General features: G+C 38.3%; 1 protein-coding gene across 1 annotated transcript in view; it reads left to right on the top strand.

Moving 5' to 3' along the window:
* Window positions 1-15,455, top strand: part of PAPSS1 (3'-phosphoadenosine 5'-phosphosulfate synthase 1) — a 185,037-nt gene that overhangs the window by 22,435 nt on the left and 147,147 nt on the right. The gene's annotated exons all lie outside the window — the stretch shown is intronic.

Raw genomic sequence — 15,455 nt, 5'->3', positions numbered from 1 at the left:
GTAGTCTTTGCATAGGCAGGGAGGACAGACTCTCGCTCCAGGCTGCCTACAACCCAATCCTTACTTACCATTCATTGTCCTTGGGTAAATTACTTGACTGCTTGAGGACTAAGCTTTTTCATCTGTAAAATGGTTATAACAACAGTAAGACATACCCTTATAGGGCTGCTATGAAGGTTAAGTGAGTTAATACATGCAAACTATGTGCCTCTGCCTAGATTTGGAGTTTAGATTAGAAAATCAGACCTTCAAATTCAACAATTGAAATATAAGATGCTGATCTAAATGTTCGCTTTGCTACCAATAAAAGCTGTTTAGAGGAGGCATGTTGGTGGGTTTGCTAACATGATCCAACACCTCCCTGCCTTATCCACCCCCACTTCACCCACTTTGATTCAAATGTCTCAGTCAGAGGCCAGGAAGGATATGCAGTCTTCCCTTGTAGGGGGAAGAGTAAGCAAGAGTAAGCAAGAGTAAGTGTCTTACTTGCAGAGTAAGCAAAGTAAGTGTCTGTCTTGGTATATTAGTGTGCTAGGGCTACTGTAACAAAGTATCACAAGTGAGGTGGCTTAGAGCAATAGAACTTTACATCTTACAGTTTTGGAGGCTAGAAATCTAAAATCAAGGTATTGTCAGGACCACTCCCTCTAAAACCTATAGGGAGGAATCCTTCCTTGCTTCCTCCAGTTTCTGGGAGCCCTGGATGTTCTCTGGCTTGTGGCAATGTAATTCCTACCTCTGCCTGCATCATCACATAACATTCTCCCTTTCTCTTCATGTGGACTTCCCCCTATGTGTGTCCATTTCTGAGTCTAAATTTCCCCTTTTTATAAAGACATGGGTCATATTAGGATAGAAACTACACTGAGGCTCTCATTTTAACTAGATTATCTCTGTAATCTAGATCCTATTTCCAAATACGTCACATGCTGAGGTATGGGGGTTAGGACATTGACCTATCTTTTTTATGGGGACACAGTTCAACCAACAACATCCTGAGACCAGGTGTCTAAAATAGAGAAAATGGAACTGAAGATAAGTTCTGAACCTTCTTCTCCACATCACCAATCAGAGACATAATTTCTTCTTGCCTGAGTATCCAGCTGTGCCCCCAATACTTTCTCTCCTCCTAGGGCTAGAAATTTACCCCTCTCCCTATGGAAAGTGAAGGTGTAGGGAAATGTACCTCCCCTCCCTGCCCTATTCTCAAAATGTAGCCCAAGGAAAATTTTTGGAATTAAATAGGTATTTTGGAACTGCTTGTGGTCCTGCCTTAAAATTTGTCAGTTTTGTCTCTCCTGGGGCTCAAGGATATATCCGTGTGTATTGAAGAAAACACTGGTTACCTAGACACTGGAAGACTTGAGTACTCCTTGGTGTTGCACTTGGGGCCACCTCAATTGGCTCTGCCCTTGGGACCTATGTTCTTTGAGGCCTGATTTTTTTTTTTTTTTTGGACAATATCCTCATTAGTCTTAGAAACAACTTTTAGCAGCTAATGAACAATAATAATAATATGTATTTAAACTTTTACTAAAGTTTTGGGGGAGAGGATGGCTATTCAATAATGAGAAAAAAGTGAAGTTGCACATGGAGCAGATAGTGTTTCAAATAGAAATGCATAGAATAAGTCAGGCATTTTAGTCCAGGGAGAGTAGCTAGCAAGTGGTAAATGTTTATGAAGTGCTTGACCTGTATTGGCTCACTTAATCCTGAGGCCTGATGGTGGGCTGTAGGATAGGGTAATCTGCCTTCAGACTTGCACTTTTAAAAACTGAGCTACACATATCTCCTCTTCTGCATGAAATAGAGGATGTTGCTCTTATCATTTTGCCCTGAGAGAGGTTTGTCTAAGTTTTTCCACAGCATTTGATACATTTGGAATTATTCCCTCCCTTGATTGTGTGATCCTCTGGAACAGGAACTGGTCTACACTCACCTAATTTGCTGCCTGTCACCTTGCAGGTAAGTTTTTAGTTGAACAAATAAATAATTTTTCCCAAAGAGTTCTTTGAGGATTTTTTCTGATCCACATAGATATTATAGTCTTCAAAGTAAAGTGATTTATGAATTTTGATTACTTCATACCCAGAAGCAAAAATGTCTAGGCTAAGATTTATATTCAAAGAAGGGACATTATGTTGAACATCCTTTATCATTACTTATAGCTTTGCCCACAGTTTGATCAAGAAAGCCCAATTCTTCTTGGATCTCTTCATGGAAGTGTCCAGGTGTTCAATGCTGGCACCTTAGTATCTTCAGGCAACCTGCTGAGTGATCACTTGCATAGGCTCTTTCCAGACTCAGTGGGATAACTTGACTCTCGCCATTATCAGTAGAGAAACACAGGCTAATCTGGTGCCCCATTCAAACCCAAAGCTTAAATAAACTGTAAATACATGGTGGCTTTTAGAATCCAAGTAGTTGACTGACTTTTGTATTATATTCTACTTCCTATAAAGCACCTGATTTCTTGAGCCCCCGAAGCACTGGCTGGGTCTAATAAATTCACAGAAGGAAATGCACATATTGAAAGAATCTTAAATCAAAATCTGATGGTAACTGACCTTGTGACTCACTTTGGGAAATGGAAGGGGAAAGAAGCCCTGGCTACATAAATATATTTTGCAAGAAGTTGCTGTGGCCAACTTCAAAAAGGTTGTTGGTCTGTGTTCTCCTCTAGTATTTTGATGGATTCTTGTCTCACATTTAGGTCTCCCAACCATTTTGACTTTATCTTTGTGTATGGTATAAGAGAATGGTCCAGTTTCATTCTTCTGTATGTGGCTGTCCAGTTTTCCCAATACCATTTATTGAAGAGACTGTCTTTTTTCCAGTGGATATTCTTTCCTGCTTTGTCAAAGATGAGTTGACTATGGAGTTGATGGTCCATTTCTGGGTTCTCCATTCTGTTCCACTGATCTATGTGTCTGTTTTTGTGCCAGTACCTTGCTGTCTTAATGATCACAGCTTTGTAATACAGCTTGAAGTCAGGCATTGTGATGCCCCCAGCTTTGGTTTTCTTTTTCAACATTCCTCTGGCTATTCAGGGTCTTTTCTGGTTCCATACAAATCTTAAGATTATTTGTTCCAATTCTCTGAAGAAAGTCCATGGTATTTTGATAGGGATTGCATTGAACATGTAAATTGCTATGGATAGTATAGACATTTTCACAATATTTATTCTTCCAATCCATGAGCATGGAATGTTTTTCCATCCCTTTACATCTTCTTCAATTTCTTTCATAAGTGTTCTGTAGTTTTTAGAGTGTAGAACCTTTATCTCTTCGGTTAGGTTTATTCCTAGGTATTTTATGGCTTTGGGTGACTTGATGGGATGAGCACTGGGTGTTACACTATATGTTGGCAAATTGAATTTAAATTAAAAAAAAAAAGCCCTGGTTAATTAGCTATTTATTAAACCCAACACCCTTGTCCTTATGTTATTCTAGACAATTTGTCCATATAAAACAAATGCCAGAGCAGGGGGAAATGATGTATGCATGGGAAAATAGGTATGGAGGCTGGGTGAGGGCCAAGTGGTAGGAATGGTGGCAAAGAGTATGTCTCTTCTGTTTTCTAAATTCAAGAGAGGAAAAAATGGATATTGCTTCTTGGTCTGGTGGGTTCTGGCAGCCTAGATCTTCAAATATTTGTTCAGGAGCTTCTGTGTCTTAATTCAGTCATTCATTTATTTGTTAATTCATTAACTTGAATAATAAGCATGATTGTGTACCTATTATATGCCAGCTACTCAATGGCACCCTTAGAATATAGAGATGAATGAGATCTATTGCCCATATTTCAGAGTTTAGAGAAGAATTTAAATATGGAAACAGAGTAGATTGTAAACACCTTGAAGGCAGGAATACGACTTATTCATCAGGTAACACTGATACCTGACATGTTGACTGGTACATAGTAGGCATTTAATAAATGTTGGTTGATCTCTTAATGAAGATATTGGTGATCCATTATTAAAGCAATTATCACATTTTGGTGTTAAATTGCAAAACACATGTAATACAGTCAAAGACTTCAATAAATGCCACAAAGTGATCTGCATGGTAGTAATTTAATTAGATTTGCTGGTTGGAGAAATATCCCAACATAACCTAGATGTTATACATTCTTTAATATATTGAAACCTCAACTGTGCTACAGTGCTGCTGTGTTCTAACTAGGCTTTAAATGACTCATCCTGAGTTAAAAGTCTCAGGGTAGAGTGCTCTTCCTTAACACTAGCTCATATTTCATTCAGCTGTGGCTCAACCTGAGTGAAACAACTGATATAAAAAGGGCATCAATTGTTCTAGTTATCTCTGTGAAAAGAATAGCATGGCATGGGATGACAGTTGCTATGTGGACATTTATAACAGTGGTGTGTTTATATTCTTATTGATTTCTGATAGCACTTTAAAAATAGAAGCCATAAATTATGTATAGCCAAGACCTATTAGGAACTGCAAGGGAACTACACTTAAAACAAATGGCCCAAGAAATGTAAAGTCAGCTGGCTTAGAGTAAGAATTTCTAACAATAATTTATCTGTAACTGCTACTAGTCATGCTATGGCCTTACGAATCCTAAGGGGTATCTCTGGTGTGGCTACAGCCAGGGGTCAGGGCCAAGCCGTGGAGAGTATACATATGACTTAGTGCCTGTCAAGGACTAGGAGTTATTACCGGGGGCTCTAGGATTATGCTTATCTCCATGGATGACTGCCTATAGAGGGCCACAAAGTTCCCTCCATGAGACTTTATAATTGAGCAGCATTCTCTTCATAACATGATATGGAAAGAAGAGCATGAGATAGATGTGTCTTGTCTCAGCGCCAGTGACACTGCCAGCTTGAACATGCTTCAACTATGGCTTTCCCCATAGCTCATAAGGAGGCCTTGAGGCAATGCCTGTCCTGCAACAAAGTAGTGCCATGCTCATTAAACTCTCCTAGTCAAAGAACTCTGTGGATAAGGGATTAGACTTGGCACTTCTACAAAGTGGTCTCCTTGGAGTTCAGGGCCAATAACATACGACAATTTGAGTAGAGGCACTGCAAAGATTACATTCCTTAGCTTCACCTAACATTTGAAGACATGCAAACAGCTGCTGGGAGTGCTTGAATACCTTCTAACTGTGCTAGTGGAGGAAAATGTCTAGAAGAAAGTGGGAAAAGTATACAATCTGTGTGGAGAACAGAGGAAAGCATACAAATAGCCTCTGACTATCATGCACAGGCACTTTGTGGTCACCTATACCTGGCCTTCTGCTAGCACCGGTCAGGGAATGAGCTAGTTGTTCTTCTGAAGGATGGTTGAATGACTGGGGCTGGATAACAATCTCTGAGCATGAACTGGCTCTATGACAATTAAAAGGCATGTCCTAAGAAAAAGAAAAAAAAATCAACTGATATTTATTTGTTTACTACATACTAGTTGCCAGGATTACAGAGGTGAGAGACCCAGATTACCTTGACAGAGTTTGCTATGAGCCTATTGAGGAAAAAAAAAAAAAAAGCTTTAAAACCAAGTCATAAAAGTAAATACATACTTTCAAAAAGTGATATGTGTTTTATTTATTTTTTTAAAAAAATTTATTTATTTTCTTGACAGAGAGCACACAAGCAGAGGGAGTGGGAGTGCGAGCAGGGAGCCTGATATGAGACCTGATCCCAGGACCTCAGGATCACTAGCCGAGCCAATGGCCAGACGTTTAACCAATTGAGCCACCTAGGTGCCCCATGATATGTGTTTTAAAAGAGAAGTACAGGATTCTTTGAGGCATGTTATAGTAGAGCCTAAATTAAATTTGGGCATTGGGGAAAGACATATTTTGAGGAAATGACGTTAAGCTGAGAGCTGAGAGTTGAAGGCTGGAGTTGAACTTAGGAGAGAGAGAGAGAGACAGAGAGACAGAGAGAGAGAGACAGAGAATGTGCCTGTGTGGTGTGAGGGATAGAAGGTAAGTGCTGGGAAGATGGAAAGTATCCTGGGCAGAAAGAACAGCAAAGATCTTGTGGGGAAAGTCTGGCCCTTTTGAAGAATAAATAAGAAAGCCAGAATGGTTGTTGCATGGTGCCTGAGACAGACATGGGTATGACTTGAAGTTGGGGGTAGGCAGAGAACATGCCATTCAGGTTTCTTAGGCAATGTTGAGCATTTGTGATTTTTATCCTAACGATGGAGTGTGGTTGTTAGTGACCTGCAGTGGGCAGATGGATTGGGGGATACCCCAGCTACTGACCTGAATGATAGTGCTTCTCAGTAGTGTTTTTTTTTTTAAAGGGATTATAGTGTCACCTTGGATGTAATGTGAGAGAAACAGGGTCACATTTCATAACACATTTTGTAGGTTATCAATGGTGGTGATAGTGGTTTATCAAGGTTGTGAGAAAACTATGCAATCATGCAAGAAAATACTTCATGTTAACTGATCTCCCACAAACTTTAAATGCCACGAGCACATGGGTAAACTTCCAAGAAGGAGGAGCCAGTAAATAGAGAGGTTCCCTCCTGAAACGTGAGTCTGAAGACAGTTGTTCAACCAACATCCTGCCCTAACAGAACCTCTCCTTGCAAGCTGTTCCCTCCCACCCATCAGCTCAAGAAATAAAAGGGGAGTTTAAATAACTCATTCACTGACCCTTCTCCTCAGCTTGAAAAATTTTTTTCCTGTATGTTTCTTAGGAAAGAGTAACCAAAAAATACCAAGCTGCAAATCTTTAACACTCCAAAGAATGCCTATGGTGCTGCCCACATTTGCAAAGCCTGAGCTGGGATTTGTTTTTGATTAAGATCCTAACAATAATCCCAAAGAGCATGTACCTTATAAGATTTTTTTTGTAAGTATGCAATTCAACATATTTTGCATTTCACCTGGGAAGTGATTTCTCTTTCTTTTAAGTTTGGTGTTGGGAAGCATATGTATAATTATGTGTCAAAACTTACAATCCCAATGAATCAGGGAAAACCTATGGATTAGTAGAGGAAAGGGCTATCATTTCAAGGTATGTTTTTATGAGTTCAACCATTAAATATTTAAGAAGGAAGCTGTTGTCTAAAAGAATTATTTATAGACTATCACATAAAATATATGATCTATTGTTTACAGATATGTTAGGTCAGAAGAATATTAAATTCTTGGTTTTAAGTAAGTATTAAAGATGACAACTGTGACTGCTATAGAATGAAACTGAATGGGTTGGAGAGGCAATGGAATAATTGTTTCAGAAGATTGAGAGTGAGAACAAAAAAGTGCTAGGATTGCACAATATATATGAACTCCATACACTGCTCAGTAGACGACTGACAGCCTCTAGTCCTAAGGCAGTAAATCTGAACTCATGCTTAACTTATTATGTGCCTTACTCTGTAGAAAAATCATTTCATTTTCCTCTCATTTGTATAACTGTAAAAGAAATGGGAAAGTAATAAATACGTACTTGACAACCAGAAGTATGGCCACAAAGAAAAATGATTCTAAAGTCTTGGCAGATGAGGGCTGGATTCATAGAACTAAGCAGTATGAAGTTTGAACAATATTTCTCAAGTCCTATATGCCACAGGATTGTGCAGTTGACCTTCTAGAAAGCATCGCAGGCCAGTCTTAATCTCAAGCTGGTCTTACATCATGAAAAATGGATATTGCCAGCTAGACGAGGCAGTTGAACCATAAAATTTGACATGAACAATACAGACTCAGTATGACATAAAAGCTTCATCGTTACTAATTCTTGATTGTCCATTGAGTCCCATTTTATTTTATTTATTTTTAAAAGATTTTATTTATTTATCCATGAGAGATACAGAGAGAGTGAGGCAGAGACACAGGCAGAGGGAGAAGCAGGCTCCATGCAGGGAGCCTGATGTGGGACTCGATCCTGGGACTCCAGGATCACACCCTAGGCCAAAGGCAGGTGCTCAACTGCTGAGCCACCCAGGCATCCCTTATTTTATTATTTTTAAAGATTTATTTATTTGAGAGAGAGTAAGCGAGCACAAGCAGGGGGATGGGCAGAAGGAGAGGAAGAGAGAATCTTCAAGCAGACTTCCCAGGACCCTGAGATTATGATCTGAGCTGAAATTAAGAGCCAGCTACAAAAAAAAAAAAAAAAAAAAAAAAAGAGCCAGCTACTTAACCGGCTAAGCCAACCCAGGTAACTCCATTAATTCCCATATTAAAACTCCAGAGATTCCATACCAGAGTGCAAGGGAAATGAGCACTTCTCAGCTGTGAACATGGCTCTAAGGGGAGAGAGTAAAATTCAGATTACCATTCAAAGCTTTATCAAGGTTGTGATAGATCCCCAAAGTTTGTACCACATTTTAGTTGTTTAAAAATTAATTTTTCTTTGCACTTATGTAGTTTTCAAGAAACGTAAGGACCCATTTAGGTATAATGCTAATATTTTAAGGATGATCTCTAAAAGTGTTGTTCTAATGATTTATTAATTAGTATTTGAGAAGTGCTGGTAAAGAAGGAAAGGGTGCATCACTAATCACTGTTTTATTTAGCATTGCATAGAGATCCCTTCTGCTTTTCTGATTTGTGTTGGTGCTTTGTTTAGTGTTATAGTTAAAGTATATTCAAGTATTATTGAAATGGAAAACACTATTCAATTTCTTTGTTGTATTGTCTCACTTTGTATGAGGATTCTTTATAATCTCCAAACAAGTTGTGAAGTCCTTAAAAATAAAAATAAGTAAATGCTGAGAGCATCAAGATATATAACTTCTTCAATAAACTGAGAGTTTCTGAGATAGTCATAATTAAGAAAAGAACTTCTAGAATAGTAACTAAATATTTACTTTGTATGTCCTACGTGTTAATGTTTTACATATGTTAATAAATTGTAAAGAAGATGAAATTCAAAATTCTGTTAGTTACTAAAAAGGGCTTTGAAGAAAAAAATCTAGAAGCTGATTTTTTTAGTTATAGCAATTGAGATATTAGTTTTAAGTATACAACTGAAACACCCCATCTTCCTGCCTTCCTCCCACTAGCTGCCTTTATTTGAATATCCTTTATGGATATTCAATCCATATCCATATCCATATCTGGTTTTCAGAAAACCAGAGGAAAGGATACTCACTTGAAATGGTTTCTTTGGATTCTTTGGCAGAGGAAAAAACTTACTACTTAAAATATCATGAATTTGGGGATCCCTGGGTGGCTCAGCTGTTTAGCGCCTGCCTTTGGCCCAGGGCGCGATCCTGGAGTCCCGGGATCAAGGCCCACGTCGGGCTCCGGGCATGGAGCCTGCTTCTCCCTCCTCCTGTCTCTGCCTCTCTCTCTCTTTCTCTCTATCATGAATAAATAAATCTTAAAAAAAATATATCATGAATTCTTGCATTTGAGGAAATAATAAATCCTTCTGATATGAACCATGGTCAGATATGTAATACATCTGAACCATTTTCAGATATGTAATACATTTCATTTGCTGAAACAGTAGGGCCTCATTAACAAATGTTTTTTTTTGTGTGTGTGTGTTTATATTATGTTTATATTGTGACACAAAACAACATAAATTCTATCTGCTAACTGTGGGAACTAGCTTCGATTAAGTTATTTTATAAGACTGCAAGCGGCTTAAGACTTTTTAAACTTTAGATAAAGCACAGTAACGTTACTGCTAGGCTACCGATTAATTTCAACATCTGATATTATGTTTCCTGCGAAGATCTATGCTTGGACTTTGGATTATAGATTTTCCACACCCCATACTTCTATATCATTTAGTTCTCTGGAAGTCATTTCATAGATTTCTAGAATCTATTAGAAGGAGAAAACTTAGTCCACTGTTTTATTTCAGGAGTTCTAGAAATTGAGGAGATAATCAGAAACTCAGTAACAAGTTTCTTTAATTATACTGTCTAAGGAGTTTTGACTCACACTTCTTTTTGCCCTTCATTTTCAATATTATTTCTGCAGGTTGTTTTGAGCAATAAAATAATAAAAGTCTAAAAATACAGTCTGTGTGTTCTGGGCAGTTTCTATCTAAAGCAATTAGTAACAATCTGGGACTTGGCAGAGCCTTTCAAATGGGATTTGCCTCAGCCATGCTTTAAAGAGCAAACTAGTGATCAATGGTTTATTAAATACTCTTGGGTTTGTAAGCTCTTGAACAGCTTGGTCTACCTTCAGCTTGTAATTTACCTCTGGAACTTCAAACTCAGGTTTAGTTGTCATTCTGGATACAAATGAGTTGTGTAAATAACAGGTAAGGTAGAGACTACCAGCTGTTCACCAAGTTTTTTTCCATCCTTTTCTAAACTACAGAGTTCTGGGTGGGCCCATAAACCTCCCTAAGAAAACCATAAATGGTAGTGATGTGTGCCATTTCCAGATTCAGGCCCTGAAACAATTGCATGCACATGTGTCTTTAGACCATGGAGGAGAAGCAAGAATCGTTCATTCTTGCAGCTAACATTTACTGAGAGTCCACTCCCTGCAGGCAGCATTCTAAGTGCTGAGGATATATCAGTGAACAAGAGACCAGAATCCCTGCCTCTGCCCAATCCCAGCTTGAGCTCAGATGGACAATAAGAAAAGGTAAATAAGTACAACGTACAGTTTTCTAGGAACAAATGCTAAGTAGAAAAATAAGGCAGAGAAGGGAGATTTGAAATGTTGACTAGGTATTAGGCCATTATAGGAAATGAAATGAGACCAAACACAGGAATAGACAAGGCAACAGGGCAGGGGTGGGGGGGCGGGGGAGAGGGAGAAGCTGTTGCATTCTGGATGTATGTTGAAGGTAGAGCCAAGAGGATTTACTGAGGGACTAGATATGAGGTATGAGATAGGAAAAAAGGGAGAGTCAAGATTTTGGCTTGAGGAACTTGAGAACTGGTATTGCCATTAATTTAGATTGGGAAGACTAGAGGAGAACTTGGAGGGAAATATTTGGAACTTGGTTTTGGACATGTCAAGGTTGTACCCATTAGATTTCAACTGAAGTGTTAAGTGACCAGTAAAAATATGGTCAAAATAGACTAAGAGTATTTATTTGGAAATCATCAATATAGATGATATTTAATACTGCAAGACTGGGTAAGGTCACCCAGGGAGTGAGTGATTTAGAAAAAAGAGATGATCTGGGGTGCTTGGGTGGTTCAGTAGGTTAAGTGGCTGCCTTCAGCTCAGGTCATGATCTTGGGGTCCTAGGATCAAGCCCTGAGTTGGGCTCCCTGCTCAGCGGGAAGTCTGCTTCTCCCTCTCCCATCCCAGCTTATGGTCTCTCTCACTCTCTCAAGTAAATAAATAAAATCTTAAAAGAAACAAAAGAAAAGAAAAGAAAAGAAAAGAAAGGAAAAGAAAAGAAAGATAATCCAAGGACTGAACCCTGTACCATAACCTTTAGAAGTAGGGTTGATGAGGGAGAACTAGCCCTCCCAAAACTGAGGAGGAGAGGCAATAAATAAATAAATAAGTAAATAAATAAATAAAATAAAATAAAATAAAATAAAAAGTTAACCTGGTAAGTGTGATGATCTGAAAGGCAAATGAAGTAAGTTAGAAAGATGGAGGGAAATTTGATCCTTGAATAACTATGTAAAGCACAGCTGCCCCCTAATTCATCTGGTGAGACTGTTAAAGGAGAGAAAAATAGACTTCATTATTTTTAGTCCACTGAAGTGTTGAGTCTCTTTGATAAAAAAAAAAAATTTAAACCTTTACCCTAACATCAGGCAAATAGCAAATAATATCATCAATTAGATCTTCAACAACAACAACAAAATCAACATTTATAAAAATCTGAGATACTAACTTTGAAATGTGATGTACATGTGTGTACACGTGTGGGTGTCTTTGGAAGGGTTTGAACATTTCAATAATTTAAAAAAAAAAACCCATATCATCTGGAGTCAACTCTACTAGTCAACTCTTTTATGGTCTTAGATTTAGAGAAGGACTTGTATCTGGGTAACTAGAATCTACTTATACTTACATAGAGATGATGAGGATCTTTTCCACCTATTTTATAGCGGTGTTGATTTTGTACTCCCATAATCTTCCCTGTTGCCAAAGAATTTCTAGCATGTTCCCAGTGTTTTGCAGGATCTAAATGCTAAAAGGAGGGCAGCCTGGGTGGCTCAGTGGTTTAGTGCCTGCCTTCAGCCCAGGGTGTGATCCTGGGGACCCAGGATCGAGTCCTGCATTGAGCACTCTGCATGGAGCCTGCTTCTCCCTCTGCCTGTATCTTTGCCTCTCTCTTGTGTCTCTCATGAATAAATAAATAAAATATTTTTAAATGCTAAAAGGTACTCCTTTTAAAACATGACAGAGAACTCAACAACAGCAATAAGAACAAAACGGAGTCAAGTTACAAATGCAAAGCTGACTTTATCAAATGCATGCAAAGCAAACCTTGAATAGGAGCCACACCTTTAGATCTGGCCAAAATGGAAAGATCCTTGGTTGAGAAATAAAGAGGAGAATAAAAAGTACTCTGCGTAGTAGATTGCCAAATTTCCTAACCTATCCAAGAACTGCGGATTGCTAGAATCCTATCCAAGAACTGTAGATTGCTAGAGGCTAGATGGCATCACATCCCTAAGTAAGAAGACCTGGGTTCCCATGTCAGCTTAAACTCACACAAGCTGAGGACCTTGGACTTCGGGGAAACACCAATATCAAGGGCAGGAACAAAACTGAAGGCCAAACAGGGAGCCCATTCAGAATGCTAGAAAGTGGTATCTATGCAGGTTGCCAAGACTAAAGGGGCCAGAAGCATTTCCCAACACTGGGCTCCTGTAATCAGAAATGTGAAAGAGGAAAAGACCAAGGGCAGTCAGTGAAGTGCTTTCAAGGAAGGAACGTTCCAGGGAAATTGTCTAGAATAGGGATGAGCCTTAGGTGGGTGTGCACTCTTTCCATATGAAACAATAAAATCTGTCTCAGTTACATTGTTTCAGTCTTCTTTCACTTTTACACTTATTCCTTCACTTGTTCAACAAGCACTCTGATGCAAAAGACATAGAACTAGGCAGTGAAGATAACATGGTAAGCAGAGTAGACACGATTTCTTATCCTTGCACAATTTGCAATCTAGCAGAGACCTACAGAATCATCCATTTAATTTACAAACAAATGGTGCTTAGTACTTGCCAGTTATATTGTTCTAACTACTTTATAAATATTAACTTCTTTAATACTCAACAACCCATGAAGTAGGTACCATTATTGCCCTTGTTTTATAGGTGAGGAAACTAAAGTATAAATAAGTATAAATAAGTTAGGGTATGTTAGAGCAGGACTTGAATACAGGCAGCTTGGCACCAAGGTCCATGCTCTTAAGCATTTATTTACAAACTCTCATAAGTTCTCTAGGAAAAGTGTAGGGTGCAATATATATAATAGGTTATAACCAGGGGATCAGATGTAATTTGAGGAGAAGAAATGAAACTAGAACAGAAATTCAAAAGAAGGTGTGTTCATTAGTGTTAAGTGCTCCAAGTAGTTCAAGCAGTATGAAACTAAAAACAGAATATTGATATGTGCAAAAGGGAAGTCAGAGGCAAAAGTACTAAGAAAAGATTCTGAGGATACATTGCTGCCAGCTTATGGTTAATTGTCAGAGCTTCTCAAAGAGGAATGCGTTGCTTTGTGAGGTGAGGAGTTCCTCCTTTTGTAGATTTCTTCAGAATAGGCTAAAAACCACCTACAATGGGATTATCACATAGTATGTGCTCAACAAATATATGCTTACTAACTGGTAAGGATATTATAGAGTGTTGGATTGTTAGACTAATTAAGATCTCTTCCAACCTTAAGATTCTAAATTTTAACTAATTCTGAATTTGTACTAACAGTGAATTTAATTATGCTAAAGTTTTTCTTAAGACCTATAAAAATGACTTGATATAGAAATTTATAGTGGGTGTAAGATTTTTTTAAAATTTTTATTTATTTATGATAGTCACAGAGAGAGAGAGAGAGAGAGAGAGAGAGAGGCAGAGACATAGGCAGAGGGAGAAGCAGGCTCCATGCACTGGGAGCCCGACGTGGGATTCGATCCCCGGTCTCCAGGATCGCGCCCTGGGTCAAAGGCAGGCGCCAAACCGCTGCTCCACCCAGGGATCCCTGGGTGTAAGATTTTAGGGACTGTTTTAGACAAATTGTTTTAAAATCTAATTTACATATAGTTAATGTGTTAATCTAAAACTGGATACTCTGTATCTTTTATTAATACTTTTGGCATGATTCCTGTGGTAGTTTAATATATATTACTATTGGAAAATAATAAAATTGTATTTATTTAAAGTAAATATATAGTCTAGACATTTATTTTGATCTTTCCCATCTTTCCCTAATTAGTTGTGTTAGTAGATAACTTCTAGAAAATGCACACAATGTCTGGCTATAACCCCATTCAAAGATTCACAGTAGATGTTGTTCAATTAGTTTCCAAAAGATAATGTTTTGCTTACATTCTGAAATGTTTGCGTTTGTGGTATAACATACAGTATAATCCTTGTCCCTCTGCTTGAAACTCTCTGCTTGGGGAAAGTGGCTATAAAGGACTTTCACTCTTTTCCATATGCCTCCCAATTTCTGAAAACCATGGAAACTCTGGAAGGATCCTAGTGGTGGCTCTGATGTTTTAATATGTGACTTGGATACCTGACTGCCACTGTCACACTGTAAGGGATTCTGAAAGGCAAACAGAGAAATGTGAATCCCTTGTCACTTTGGAGGGAGAAAAGCATATTGGATAGAAAAAAATTTTAAAAGTGGATTAATTTCATGGCACTCTTGGAACATTTAAAGAAAACAAATAATGACACAACGTAGCTGGTCAGTCCTCCATTTAGTTGTTCCTGCTATGCCAGCATTACAAAAAAGCTAATATTAAAATGTCTCAGTGGTACTGTCTGAGGTAGCAATGGAGGGGTTCCAGAATGCAGACTCCAAATGTGCTTCAGGCTAAGACAGCTCCTGCAGTATAAATCAGATATCCACTGGAATCAAACTCAGCAAGGGTGGCACCACTATCACCCCAGCATCTGCAATAGTCCCTCCATTGATGGACTATGTAAGTGGTTTCCAATTTTTCTCAATTACAAACCATGCACTACTAATTATCCTGTGCATAATTTTTGTGTACGAATTTCAGTAGATCTAAAGAAAAGATCTCTGGAAACAAAACTGCTGATTATAGATTAACTATATTTTACATTCCTGTAGCTATTTCCAAAATGCCCTTCAAGAAGTCACAATAATCTATACTCCTGAAATTTGTATTTCAGAAATACTGACCCAAGAAGAAAGGTACTAGGGAGGCAGCTATAAGCTATGTATGTGTGTCTGTGTGTGTTCATTAGAGATTAAAGCATACTTTATAAGATTCCTGTTGAATTCGAAGGCTTGCATGCTGTCTCATTCTCTGAGATCTGGGTTGATGGTAACTTCTAGCTCTATACTCAAACATGAGACATTGTTTCCCTGTG

The sequence above is a fragment of the Vulpes lagopus genome, chromosome 6 (assembly GCF_018345385.1).
Source record: "Vulpes lagopus strain Blue_001 chromosome 6, ASM1834538v1, whole genome shotgun sequence".
In the NCBI taxonomy this organism is placed as follows: Eukaryota; Metazoa; Chordata; class Mammalia; order Carnivora; family Canidae; genus Vulpes; species Vulpes lagopus.
Note: the sequence above shows the minus strand (reverse complement) of the source record. Positions and strands in the feature narration are given on the sequence as shown.